This window comes from Bufo gargarizans, chromosome 4 (genome assembly GCF_014858855.1).
Source record: "Bufo gargarizans isolate SCDJY-AF-19 chromosome 4, ASM1485885v1, whole genome shotgun sequence".
Taxonomy (NCBI): domain Eukaryota; kingdom Metazoa; phylum Chordata; class Amphibia; order Anura; family Bufonidae; genus Bufo; species Bufo gargarizans.
Window position 1 is genome coordinate 193,481,475 of NC_058083.1, and position 15,211 is coordinate 193,496,685.

At 46.4% G+C, this 15,211-nt stretch overlaps 1 protein-coding gene across 1 annotated transcript in view; it reads left to right on the forward strand.

Moving 5' to 3' along the window:
- LOC122934584 (probable cation-transporting ATPase 13A4) overlaps window positions 1–15,211 on the forward strand; it is a 165,851-nt gene that overhangs the window by 3,758 nt on the left and 146,882 nt on the right. The gene's annotated exons all lie outside the window — the stretch shown is intronic.

The following is a 15,211-nucleotide window of genomic DNA, read 5'->3' on the forward strand; positions in this document are numbered from 1 at the left end:
GAACCGGGATTATCACCCCCTGCCGCAGAAGTATGTTGATGACCTGAAAAAAGGAATTTCCAGTGGAGGGAGAGGTCTGGGGAGATGAGCGACAAACCGGGATGGCGGGGGGACCTGAATTCCAGTTTGTAACCCTCTGAGATGACCTCTCTCACCCAAGCATCCGAGACCTGAGCCAGCCTGATAAAGACGGCTGCCCACTCGACCGGAGGGTGCTGAAGACCGCAAATCATGCAGAGGAGGTCTTGGGGTTATAGGATTTGGAGCCCTGTTGGCGAGGATGCCAGGAAGGATGGGGTATGAAGGAAGCCTTGCGTTTCTGATCCGGGGTAGACTTGTCAGTTGGCCACTTGGGGCTGCAAAAACTCCAAAAGGGATGAAAAATATAAAAAAAAAATTTGACTTGTTAAAACGCGCCCTGTTTTGTGGTAAATGAGTGCTCTTACCACCTGTAGCATCAGAAATGATCTCGTCCAGGTGTTTGCCAAAAAGTCTGCTGCCGGTAAAGGCGAGGGCCATCAAGGCCCGCTTTGAAGCAATGTCTGCCACCCAGCAGGAGAGCCATAGGGTACGGCCAATAGCCACTAAAAGGGGCTGACGAGCGGCCCATTGTCTGGCCGCGTCCAGAGAGGCTTGACAAATATACGAACTGGCATGGTGGAGCTGCAGGGCATTATCGGAATGTTCCGCCGAGGAGAGACCCTGACGTAGTTTGTTTGCCCACTCACCCATAGCTTTGCTCACCCATGTAGCGGCAACAACTGGTCGCAGTGCAGTGCCCACTGCTTCAGAGGATGATTTTGTGAAGGATTCCAATTTTTTAAATCCCTGATATCAGCGAAGAAAGCCCCATCCGCTATAGGCAAAGTGGTATATTTTGCTAAGCGGGATACTGGCGGGTCAACTATAGGAGAGGATAACCACTTAGCCAGATCCTTTGGAAATGGATAAAGGACGTCTAAGCGTTTTGGTAAAGCAAAACGTCTATCAGGAAAATTCCACTCCTTTTACAAACATTTATGCAAGCGACAGGACCGCCTGAAGGAATAACTCGAACTGGCCGATGAGGGTGCAGGATCCTCCCACCTGTAAGGTTTCTATAACCGCTGTAATGAGATTTTATCTCCTGAGGACCAGTCTTCCAAACTGTCCTCCATGGTGGACAAAGTCCACATCTGACAACTTTTACTCGGAACATGCATGCCTCTTCCTTCCAATGAGGACTAGTCAGAATGAGACTCTCTCTGGGAGGTGGCGGAGAGGCAGAGGAAATGGGGGACGCATACACCCTTCTGGGAGAGGGTGGCCTGGCCCGTTTAGCGGGTCAGCAGCGATGGGAATGAGCCCCAGGATTTCCAGAGTCTGACTGGTCAGAAGATGGCCTTTTCAGACAAACGCCCAGGGGTGCACCTAGCGTTTCTGCTGCCTGAGGCAAAAATTGAAAAAGCGCACCCCCCATACCAAATTCTCATACCCCTTTTCTCCTAACATTACGTATATCACTACAGAACATACAGGGAAATGCAGCACACATACCTCTTACATCCAGTGACGTATCCTTTGATGTACAGAACAGACCAAAAGTTTGGACACACCTTCTCATTCAAAGAGTTTTCTTTATTTTCATGACTATTAAAATTGTAGATTCACACTGAAGGCATCAAAACTATGAATTAACACATGTGGAATTATATACATAACAAAAAAGTGTGAAACAACTGAAAATATGTCATATTCTAGGTTCTTCAAAGTAGCCACCTTTTGCTTTGATGTGTGCCCTGTCAGGTTTAATAAGTAGGATTTCTAGCCTTATAAATGGGGTTGGGACCATCAGTTGCGTTGTGGAGAAGTCAGGTGGATACACAGCTGATAGTCCTACTGAATAGACTGTTAGAATTTGTATTATGGCAAGAAAAAAGCAGCTAAGTAAAGAAAAACGAGTGGCCATCATTACTTTAAGAAATGAAGGTCAGTCAGTCCGAAAAATTGGGAAAACTTTGAAAGTGTCCCCAAGTGCAGTCACAAAAACCATCAAGCACTACAAAGAAACTGGCTCACATGCGGACTGCCCCAGGAAAGGAAGACCAAGAGTCACCTCTGCTGCGGAGGATAAGTTCATCCGAGTCACCAGCCTCAAAAATCGCAGGTTAACAGCAGCTCAGATTAGAGACCAGGTCAATGCCACACAGAGTTCTAGCAGCAGACACATCTCTAGAACAACTGTTAAGAGGAGACTGTGTGAATCAGGCCTTCATGGTAGAATATCTGCTAGGAAACCACTGCTAAGGACAGGCAACAAGCAGAAGAGACTTGTTTGGGCTAAAGAACATAAGGAATGGACATTAGACCAGTGGAAATCTGTGCTTTGGTCTGATGAGTCCAAATTTGAGATCTTTGGTTCCAACCACCGTGTCTTTGTGCAATGCAGAAAAGGTGAACGGATGGACTTTACATGCCTGGTTCCCACCGTGAAGCATGGAGGAGGAGGTGTGATGGTGTGGGGGTGCTTTGCTGGTGACACTGTTGGGAATTTATTCAAAATTGAAGGCATACTGAACCAGCATGGCTACCACAGCATCTTGCAGCGGCATGCTATTCCATCTGGTTTGCGTTTAGTTGGACCATCATTTATTTTTCAACAGGACAATGACCCCAAACACACCTCCAGGCTGTGTAAGGGCTATTTGACCATGAAAGAGAGTGATGGGGTGCTGCCCCAGATGACCTGGCCTCCACAGTCACCGGACCTGAACCCAATCGAGATGGTTTGGGGTGAGCTGGACCGCAGAGTGAAGGCAAAAGGGCCAACAAGTGCTAAGCATCTCTGGGAACTCCTTCAAGACTGTTGGAAGACCATTTCAGGTGACCTCTTGAAGCTCATCAAGAGAATGCCAAGAGTGTGCAAAGCAGTAATCAAAGCAAAAGGTGGCTACTTTGAAGAACCTAGAATATTACATATTTTCAGTTGTTTCACACTTTTTTGTTATGTATATAATTCCACATGTGTTAATTCATAGTTATTCGGTGTGAATCTACAATTTTCATAGTCATAAAAATAAAGAAAACTCTTTGAATGAGAAGGTGTGTCCAAACTTTTGGTCTGTACTGTAGATGTTCTCTTTCTTCATCTTCTTGCAGACCTTCAGACCAGACCACCAATATTCAGCCATTTCTCGTCTCTGCAGTTTGACTAAAATTTTTTTAGTTTACTACTTTTCCATCATCCTCCTATCTTCTGGACGAATTATCCTACCACCCCCAATTTTATTCTGCAGAAACAGATAAACCCCTGATAATACTAGTACCATGCAGATAGTGCCCTTCAATAATTATTGGCACGCAGTGTCCTAAAATAACTGCGCCCAGCAAATACTACCCCTGACCCCTGGGAGAGGACAGGGATGGGTAGGGATGGGTGGGGATGCAGGCAGCTAGGACTGCCTGTAATCCAGCTGGAAGAAATAAAAATAAATAAATAAATAAAAACAGCAGACCTGCAAAGCAGGGAGGTCTGCTTCCTACAGACACTAAGCTAAACACTGATTTACCTTAGTCCCTGTAAGAAGGGTATAGCTGAAGGGAGGAGCTCACACCTTTTGTGCTTATTGTCCGCCTCCTAGTGGCAACAGCTATACCCATGGTCAAGCCTGTGTCCCCCATTGATACGGATGAAAAACACCTTTTTAATGACCCTCATATGGCCCTCTGGCAGCTCCACTGCCACACCAATTTCACCTGCAGCGACCAGGCCACAGTGTCACGTGAGTGAGGGGCTGGATGGGGGTAGTAGTTGCATTACTCACAGTTCTGACGCTCCCTGGGCCAACATATAGTGATGCTCCGAATCTGGGGTCCTCTTGTCTGATGACGGTTGAGGTGCCTTTGGCGTAGGTTTTGAGGGGAAAGGCAGGGCCCAGGTGTGGTGACTCCAACCCTTTTCAGTGCAATATTGTGTTGGAGATCTGTATGTGGTCATTATGCATGAACAGGTCTTACATTTTGTCTGGTTGCAGGGGAATGTTCCAGTTGTTGGAGAGGACAGTGAGCATCTGACAATGATGCTCATAACAGGGTTACCTGTTGCACAGGCATGGAGGTCTGAAAATATTGATTTCAGAAGGTCATCTTTTTTAATATTGGATGTAGTTTATTTCAGTAACGGAGTAGTTGAATATTAAGCTGATGGTAGGATAAAACTGATTCATGGAATGTTTTTAGTTGTTAATGAGTTGTTAATTTATTGGCTAACCCCAAAAAATTATATTGTAAGCTTTCAGGGCACAAAGGGAACTTCAGACAAAATTATCACTCCTATAATACTTTTGTACTTAACACAAAAATATTCAAAATCACATAATTTAGTTCTTGTTTAAATTCAGTCCAGATGATTATGATTAGAGATGAGCGAATTTTTGAAAAGTTCGATTCGGCTGATTTGCAGAATAAAAAAAAAGAAGTTTTTTGTCAGTAGCGGGTGCAATGACACCCCTCAGATTCCCCGTTCATACATGATCACGGCATCTGAGTGTAAAAACAGTGTAAAATGATTTTTTTTTAAATCAAACGTACCCCCTCCATTTGCTCGCGCCGGGCCGCCATCTTGCTTGAAGATCTGGCGCGAAATCTCGCGCAGTGCAAGATGACATCACGCCGGCCGGCCGGCTTGGTGACGTCATACGTCACAACGCATGGGATTTCGGCCGAGACCTTCAATCAAGATGGCGGCCCGGCGCGAGCAAATGGAGGTGGCAAGTTAGAATTTTTTTAGTTTTTTACACTATTTCAGTTTAAATCGATTCGCTACCACGTAGCACGAGGAAATTTGGCTTTGAGGGTAATCGAATTTATCGTGAAATTCGGGTCGAATTTCACTTTGTGTATTCGATTTGCTCATCTCTAATTATGATATTATGAGTTTAATTGTAGTCGGCCAAAGGCTTGGTTGAGCAGGAGGATAGGAAGTCCCTTTCAAGCTTGACCATGAACAGATTTGCATTCTGTGGTGCCATTTTGTTTTCCATTGCTGTATCGGACTTCTGTAGATATATGTTGTCACCAAATGAAATGTAGTTATGGGTGAGGATGAATTTTGTAAGCTCCAGCACAGTTTGATGCCTTTACTTTTCAATAAAAGTTTTAATCCACCCTGGTGTGGAATACTGGTAGGGGACCTATTGCAAACAGTTTGTTGAGTCAGTTGTGTCCTGCGGGTAGCTGGCTGTAACTCTTACCAGGAGTTTAAAGTGTACCATACCTCCCAATCGTCCTGGATTTCACTGGCTGTCCCGGTACGGGGGAGATATGTCCCGGTTTCTGGCAGCTGTCTCTGCTTCCATAGAAAGCAGAGACAGTTGCCTGTAATGATGAAGCAGAGAGCCGACATCAGCTCCCTGCTTCATCATTCCTCCCCCCTGCCGGCTCTCCACACCTCTTGTCTGTGCGGGGAGCAGGGCCGGCCGGCAGTCGGCCTCAGTTCCGTCTCCTCCACAGACCAGAGCAGCCGATGTCCTGCTGCTGCTAGGAACAAGGTAAGTATGTGGTGTTTATTTTTTTTACTTTCTGTGAGGGCCACATGGCTGGGCATATTGATGGGGGCACATAGCTGGACATAATTCTGCGAGGGGGCACAAGGGGGAATAATTACTATGTGGGAGCATTAAGAGGACTGGTTGGGATTAGGTGCATAGTTATGATTTGGGTGGAGTAAGAGGTGTGGCCTAGTGCGGAAAAAAAAAACGTGGCGTGCTTTGCGCTGCACATTATGTGTCCCTCTTTGTTCATTTAAAAAGTTGGTAGGTATGGTGTACCTATAAATAAAGTTTATTTAAACCTACTGTAAATGCCCTAAAATTATTTTTTTTCTTATATACTGTAGAGGCAGGAGTTTCATAGCACATTGCTGCTCCTGTCTGTACCAGCCCAGCTCTACTAAAGACTGGCATAGATGTGCTATGCCAGGCTTTAGCAGAGCAGGCAGAGGAGGGATGTGCTATGCTGAGCTCCTGCATCAGCTTGCTCTGCTCTACTAGACCCTGCACCATGCAAGGCTTTAGCAGAGCCCTACAAAATTCTGGCTTCAAAAAGTCGCAGAAGAATTTTGTGACTTTTTTGGCCCACAAATAAAAACTTTTTATTGCTTTTACACCATTCACTCAAGTTTTTTTTAATGCTGACGTGGTTAGCTATGTTAATGAGATGTGGGCCAGATTTGAAAAATTAAAACTTTGCACAAGTTTCGTAATTTCACTCTAGCAAGAGTTATAGGGTGGTGTAAAAACTGAAGTGACGTCTCTTAACATATTTGAAGATGCACCAAAATTGTGACGTTTGATAACTTTAATTAGAGATAAGCAAAGTTATAAAAATTTTAATTTGTCTGCTTTGCCGAATTTCCCAAAGAAATTCAATTTGTGACCAATTACTCCATCACTAAACACATTCCTTTGTATGTAGCAGGCGCAATGATGGGGACCAGCAATTGCGCCGCCCTCATCATTGAACCCCCTCAGATACCTCATTCATCACTGATCGCGACATCTGAGATTAAAATGAATGCTTTTCAGGGGGTAATCCAGTTAAAAAAAATACATACTCACCTTATCCATTTGATTGTAGAAAGGCCGTTGTAGCTATCTTGATTGAAGACACTGCGTGAAATCTTGCGCAGTGACGTGATGAATTTGATGTCATCATTCTGGCCAGGCGCATTGACACCATAATTTTTTTTTTTCTTTTTAGCGGCATTTCAAGGAAAAATAGATTAGTTACCACAAAGCACAAGGAAATTTGGCTTCGAGGCAAATCAAATTTGCATAATAACTTCGGAAATTAATGTCTACTGTAAATAAAAACATTTCCCAAACTTGGATTCGGTTACAAGGTACCACTTAGGACCGAACCAGAGATTGGTAAATGGTTTCATCCAAAAAATGTTTCATCCGAAGTCGATTCGCTCATCCTTAGCTACCTTAAGACCGCCTAACGCACGGATGCGTCCTGGCGGCGGTCGATTCACTCCTCCTGGACGCATCCGTGCGTCATCTCGCGAGACGCAAGATTTCGGTCTGAGCCGGCCTGCGCATGCGCATTGCGGGCCGGCAAAAGTTAAAGAACAATTTCGTCACCAGCCTGCCATCCAATGATAGTTGCTGGCAGGCTGGCGATTTTTCAAAAACTCAAATCAGAAGCCATCTAACACCTTATATTTATAAATATAAGGTGTTAAATGACTTCTCTTCTCCTCTGCTGGTCCTTTTCGTCGGTTGGTCTCAGCAGAGGAGCAGGCATCACAGTGAGTAGCCACCAAACACCACACTTAGCCCCAGATCACCCCCCATCACCCCAATTAACCCCTTGATCACCCCTTGATCGCCCTTGTCAATCACCTAGTGAAAGGGAAAAAAGTGATCAATGTAAACTGTCACTTTTTTTACACTGGTATTGACTGATAGTTTTAGGATAGTTTAGGCCCCTTGGTTAGGTACTTAGCGTCGGTTAGCGCCCAGCCCACCGCACCGCAGTCACTTATTCGCTGATTAGCGTATCGCTAATCAGCTTTTGTACTTTTATAGTATCTGTAAGTGATCAAAACTGATCACAGTCAGATCTATAATAGTATTAGTGTCACCTTAGCTCGCCCTCCACCCAAAACGCAGTGTTTGCCCGATCAGGCCTGATCGGTCGCCCACACGTGCGTTCACCCACGCCCGCCCCGCCGCAGTGACAAAAATTATTATTTTTTTTATCACTGCACAATCACTTTACAAGCGCTGCGGCGATAAAAAAATCAGTTTTGATATTTTTTATCAATCGCAGCGGCCTCCGGTACTTCGCTAGCCTCCCATTTGTAAGACAGGCTTGCTTTTTTTCTTGGGTAGTCTCAGGGAATACCCCCTAAATTTAGTAGTCCAAATGTCAAACAGGGGTATTCTTCTGAAGAGGCCTACAGGCTTCTGACCCAGTCGGATGAGGAATGGGAACCCTCATCTGACGAATCTAGCGGGTCAGAATATGAACCTGTAGAAAGCAGTGGCAGTCTGACCCAAAGTTCGGACGAGGAGGTTGAGGTCCCTGATACCACCAGGCGTACCCGGCCCCGTGTCGCTAGACCACAGGTTGCGCAGGATCCGCTTCAAGGGCAGCAGAGTGGGGCTGGCGCTGTCAGATTACGTGGTGAGGCATACACCATCAGCGCAGCCCATCCTGGACCTAGTACCAGCACTGCCGTACAACATGGTGAAGTGGCGAGCACCAGAAGGGCAGTTGAAGCTGGTACGGTGGCACGTGCAATAGTTACCCCGTCGCAGCCACCGCACAGACAGGCCCGTAGAGTCCCTGAGGTGCTGGCAAACCCTGATTGGCAGTTCCCAACTTCAGCCGCACCTGTAGTTCCCCCTTTCACCGCCCAGTCTGGAGTTCAGGTTGAGACAGCTCAGATCGGTTCGGCACTGGGATTTTTTTAGCTGTTTTTGACTGCGGAGCTTTTGGACATAGTCGTGGCAGAAACAAATCGGTATGCCACTCAATTTATAGCCGCCAACCCGGGAAGCTTTTATGCCCAGCCTTTCTGGTGGAAACCAGTCCAAGTTTCCGAAATTAAAATTTTTCTGGGCCTTTTCCTCAACATGGGTCTAACCAAAAAGCATGAATTGCGGTCATATTGGTCCACGAACCCAATTCATCACATGCCCATGTTCTCTGCTGCCATGTCCAGGGCACGATTTGAGGCCATCCTGCGTTTCCTGCACTTTAGCGACAACACCACCTCCCGTCCCAGAGGCCACCCAGCCTTTGACCGGCTCCACAAAATTCGGCCCCTCATAGACCACTTCAACCAGAAATTTGCAGATTTATATACCCCTGAGCAAAACATCTGCGTAGACGAGTCCCTTATACATTTTACCGGGCGCCTTGGCTTCAAACAATACATCCCAAGCAAGCGCGTCCGGTATGGGGTCAAATTGTATAAGCTCTGTGAAAGGGCCACAGGCTATACCCACAAATTTCGATTCTATGAGGGTAAAGATCAGACCCTGGAGCCGGTCGGTTGCCCTGACTACCTGGGGAGCAGTGGGAAGACAGTCTGGGACTTGGTGTCACCCTTATTTGGCAAGGGGTACCATCTTTATGTGGACAATTTCTACACAAGTGTGGCACTCTTCAGGCATTTGTTCCTAGACCAGATTGGCTGCTGTGGCACCGCGCAAACTAGTCGCGCGGGCTTCCCCCAACGGCTCGTTACCACCCGTCTTGCAAGGGGGGAGAGGGCTGCCTTGTGTAATGAAGAACTGCTCGCGGTGAAATGGAGAGACAAGCGTGACGTTTACATGCTCTCCTCCATTCACGCAGACACGACAATCCAAATTGAACGAGCAACCAGTGTCATTGAAAAGCCCCTCTGTGTCCACGACTATAATTTGCTCATGGGAGGGGTGGACTTCAATGACCAGATGTTGGCTCCGTATTTAGTTTCCCGACGCACCAGACGCTGGTATAAGAAGGTGTCTGTATATTTAATTCAATTGGCTGCATATAATAGTTTTGTTCTCTACAGCAAGGCTGGGAGAACAGGATCCTTCCTCAAATTTCAGGAAGAGATCATCGAGAACCTCCTGTATCCAGGAGGTTCCATGGCCCCATCCACCAGTGTAGTTAGCCATCTACACGAGCGACATTTCCCCAATGTCGTTGCTGGTACCTCAACTCAACCGTCACCCCGAAAAAGATGTCATGTCTGTAGCAGGAGTGGAATAAGGCGTGACACCCGCTATTTCTGTCCTGACTGCCCTGACCACCCTGCCCTATGCTTAGGGGAGTGTTTCCGGAAGTACCACACACAGGTACACTTAGCATAGGGATCACATCTCACAGGACAGGTACACAGGGCTATTAGGGCCCATTCACACACAGCTGCTGCAAACCTCTTTTTCACCTGGGACAAAGTGCATAATGTACTTCGCCACATCTCTGGGCGATTTGCGCTTTGCACATTGTCCCATGGGGAAGGAGAGGTTTGTCCTATAAAAGGTACAAAAAAAAAATCACCAGTAAGCAAAAAAGTTAACGTTCAGTTCAAAAAGTTAAATAAAGTTTATATGTTCTGTTCAAATGTTATTATAAAGTTAATAAAATTTATTGCGTTGCGGCCTGTTTTTTTTTTTTTTTTTTTTACCTTCTAGGTGGACCAACCGATCGACTAGCTGCAGCACTGATGTGCATTCTGACAGAAGCATTGCGCCGCTGTCAGATTACACAAAAGTTGGTGTATTCGGCGCTGCAAGATGAGATTTCTCCTCTGAAATAAAAGATACGTTTGCCGAGGCATATCAGTCATCAGCCTGCCAGCCAATGATCGTTGCGGCGGTGGTGTTCATATGCTTTGGCAAACACTTTGTATATAAAAAATAAATAAAAAAAATCCCGGCAATGATTTATTCATCCACATCGATTGATGTGAATGGAGAAATCTGGTTTTCCAGGGCATACGAGCTAAGTGGGTATGGATGTTGGGCGGAGCTCCTATGTTCTGGCAGACGCCTTTCCCCTCCTTTGTTTTTTTGGCAGATATTTTTTCATCCACATTGATCGATGCGAATGAAGAAATCTGTGGCGTTCATTTTTTCTTTCAGCCCAGAGGCTGAACGGAAAAAAAAAATCTCATTACCTGTATGCTCAATATAAGGAGAATAGCAGAAACTCATAATGCTGGCCATAAATGTAATGATAGCGGAGACCCTCAAATGCCAGGGCAGTACAAACACCCCACAAATGAGCCCATTTTGGAAAGAAGACACCCCAAGGTATTCGCTGAGGGGCATATTGAGTCCATGAAAGATTGACATTTTTGTCCCAAGTTAGCGGAAAGTGAGACTTTGTGAGAAAAAATAAAATAAAAATCAATTTCCGCTAACTTGTGCCAAAAAAAAATAATTCTATGAACTCGCCATGCCTCTCATTGAAGACCTTGGGGTGTCTTCTTTCCAAAATGGGATCACATGTGGGGTATTTATACTGCCCTGGCTTTTTAGGGGCCCTAAAGCGTGAGAAGAAGTCTGGGATCCAAATGCCTAAAAATGCCCCCCTAAAAGGAATTTGGGCACCTTTGCGCATCTAGGCTGCAAAAAAGTGTCACACATGTGGTATCGCCGTACTCAGGAGAAGTTGGGGAATGTGTTTTGGGGTGTAATTTTACATATACCCATGCTGGGTGAGATAAATATCTTGGTCAAATGCCAACTTTGTATAAAAAAATGGGAAAAGTTGTCTTTTGCCGTGATATTTCTCTCACCCAGCATGGGTATATGTAAAATGACACCCCAAAACACATTCCCCAACTTCTTCTGAGTACGGCGATACCAGATGTGTGACACTTTTTTGCAGCCTAGGTGGGCAAAGGGTCCCACATTCCAAAGAGCACCTTTCGGATTTCACCGGCCATTTTTTACATATTTTGATTTCAAACTACTTTGCACGCATTTGGGCCCCTAAAATGCCAGGGCAGTATAACTACCCCACAAGTGACCCCATTTTGGAAAGAAGACACCCCAAGGTTTTTCGTGATGGGCATAGTGAGTTCATGGAAGTTTTTATTTTTTGTCACAAGTTAGTGGAATATGAGACTTTGTAAGGAAAAAAAAATCATCATTTTCCGCTAACTTGTGACAAAAAATAAATAGTTCTATGAACTCACTATGCCCATCAGCGAATACCTTAGGGTGTCTACTTTCCGAAATGGGATCATTTGTGGGGTTTTTCTACTGTCTGGGCATTGTAGAACCTCAGGAAACATGACAGGTGCTCAGAAAGTCAGAGCTGCTTCAAAAAGCGGAAATTCAAATTTTTGTACCATAGTTTGTAAATGCTATAACTTTTACCTAAACCATTCTTTTTTTTACCCAAACATTTCTTTTTATCAAAGACATGTAGAACAATAAATTTTGCGAAAAATTTATATATGGATGTAGTTTTTCTTGAAAAATTTTACAACTGAAAGTGAAAAATGACATTTTTTTGCAAAAACGTTGTTAAATTTCTATTAATAACTAAAAAAGTAAAAATTTCAGCAGCAATGAAATACTACCAAATGAAAGCTCTATTAGTGAGAAGAAAAGGAGGTAAAATTCATTTGGGTGGTAAGTTGCATGACCGAGCAATAAATGGTGAAAGTAGTGTAGTGCAGAATTGTAAAAAGTGGTCTGGTCATTAAGGGTGTTTAAGCTAGGGGGGCTGAGGTGGTTAAAGGGAGTCTGTCATCAGCATTTCACTTTTTTAACCCTTCCCACAGCTCCCTAGCATGCTTACAGTTAATTAAAACGTTACCCCTGGCATCAATCCTGGACTTATAAAACCATCAAAAACGATCAGTGTAACATATGTAAATGAGGGCTCGCAAGTGCCCAGGGGCGGCGTTACGCTCGTAGGTGCCCTGCTAGCTCAGCCTTTTCATTGCTTCCCCTCGGCCCTTCCTGCCCTCCGCCCGCCCATCCTTTCCCTCTGACCGCCTTTCTACCAACTTGTTATTCTGCCGATATCCCGCGCCTGCGCACTCATTCATTTGGCCGGTGCATGCGCACTGCGATGCCCATTCCTTGTACGGCATCACAGTAACTAATGCGCATGTGCCGATGGACCGCCTCCTTTGTTGTATTTTCGCGTCATTAGCCGGCGCATGTGCAATAGTTACTGTGATTCCATACAAGGAATGGGCATCGCAGTGCGCATGCGCTGTCCAAAGGAATAAGTGCGCAGGTGCGGGATATCAGCAGAATAACAAGTTGGTAGAAAGGCGGTCAGAGGGAAAGGATGGGCAGGCGGAGGGTAGGAAGGGGCGGGGGGAAGCAATGAAAAGGCTGAGCTAGCAGGGCACCTACGAGCTTAACACCGCCCCTGGGCACTTGCGAGCTCTAATTTGCATATGTTATAAAGATCGTTTTTGATGGTTTTATAAGTCCAGGATTGATGCCAGAGGTAACGTTTTTATTAAGGCCTCATGCACACGCAAAAACGGGGTCCGTGGGTCCGTGATCCGTGACCGTTTTTTCGTCCGTGGGTCTTCCTTGATTTTTGGAGGATCCACGGACATGAAAAAAATGGCGTTTTGGTGTCCGCCTGGCCGTGCGGAGCCAAACGGATCCGTCCTGAATTACAATGCAAGTCAATGGGGACGGATCCGTTTGATGTTGACACAATATGGTGCCATTTCAAACGGATCCGTCCCCATTGACTTTCAATGTAAAGTCTGGAGTTCTTTTATACCATCGGATTGGAGTTTTCTCCAATCCGATGGTATATTTTAACTTGAAGCGTCCCCATCACCATGGGAACGCCTCTATGTTAGAATATACTGTCGGATATGAGCTACTTCGTGAACCTCAGATCCGACAGTATATTCTAACACAGAGGCGTTCCCATGGTGATGTGGACGCTTCAGGTTAGAATACACTACAAACTTTGTACAAGACTGCCCCCTGCTGCCTGGCAGCACCCGATCTCTTACAGGGGGATATGATAGCACAATTAACCCCTTCAGGTGCGGCACCTAAAGGGGTTAATTGTACTATCATATTCCCCTGTAAGAGATCAGGGCTGCCAGGCAGCAGGGGGCAGCCCCCCCCCCTCCCCAGTTTGAATATCGTTGGTGGCACAGTGTGCGCCCACCATCGCCCCCCCTCCCTCCCTCTATTGTATTAAATCGTTGGTGGCACAGTGTGCCAACCACCATCGGCCCCCCTCCCTCCCTCTATTGTATTAAATCGTTGGTGGCACAGTGTGCCCCCACCATCGCCCCCCCCTCCCTCCCTCTATTGTATTAAATCGTTGGTGGCACAGTGTGCCAACCACCATCGGCCCCCCTCCCTCCCTCTATTGTATTAAATCGTTGGTGGCACAGTGTGCCAACCACCATCGCCCCCCCTCCCTCTATAGCAGTAACATTGGTGGCAGTGTGCGGTCTCCCATTCCCCCCCCCCAACAGTAGAAGATTCATACTTACCTGCTTGCTGCTGCGATGTCTGTGTCCGGCCGGGAGCTCCTCCTACTGGTAAGTGAAAGGTCTGTGCTGCGCATTGCTAAAGAACTGTCACTTACCAGTAGGAGGAGTTCCCGGCCGTTGACAGACATCGCAGCAGCAAGCAGGTAAGTATGAATCTTCTACTGTTGTACTATTGCTAAGTAACCATGGCAACCAGGGCTGCAGTAGCTTCCTGGTTGCCATGGTTACCGATCGGAGCCCCAGCGATTAAACTGGGACTCCGATCGGAACTCCGCTGCCACCAATGATGGGGGGGGGGGGAAATGGGAGACCGCACACTGCCACCAATGTTACTGCTATAGAGGGAGGGGGGGGGCGATGGTGGTTGGCACACTGTGCCACCAACGATTTAATACAATAGAGGGAGGGAGGGGGGCCGATGGTGGTTGGCACGCTGTGCCACCAATGATTTAATACAATAGAGGGAGGGAGGTGGGGGCAATGGTGGGGGCACACTGTGCCACCAACGATTTATTACAATAGAGGGAGGGAGGGGGGGGGGATGGTGGGCGCACACTGTGCCACCAACGATATTCAAACTGGGGAGGGGGGGGTCTGCCCCCTGCTGCCTGGCAGCCCTGATCTCTTACAGGGGAATATGATAGTACAATTGACCCCTTTAGGTGCCGCACCTGAAGGGGTTAATTGTGCTATCATATCCCCCTGTAAGAGATCGGGTGCTGCCAGGCAGCAGGGGGCAGTCTTGTACAAAGTTTGCAGTGTATTCTAACTAGAAGCGTCCCCATCACCATGGGAACGCTTCTGTGTTAGAATATACTGTCGGAAATGAGTTTTCACGAAGTGAAAACTTAGATCAGAAAAAGCTTTTATGCAGACGGATCTTCGGATCCGTCTGTATGAAAGCAACCTACGGCCACGGATCACGGACACGGATGCCAATCTTGTGTGCATCCGTGTTCTTTCACGGACCCATTGACTTGAATGGGTCCGTGAACCGTTGTCCGTCAAAAAAATAGGACAGGTCATATTTTTTTGACGGACAGGATACACGGATCACGGCCTCGGCTGCAAAACGGTGCATTTTCCGATTTTTCCACTGACCCATTGAAAGTCAATGGGTCCGCGAAAAAAAACGGAAAACGGCACAATGGCCACGGATGCACACAACGGTCGTGTGCATGAGGCCTAACTGTAAGCATGCTAGAGAGCTGTGGGAAGGGT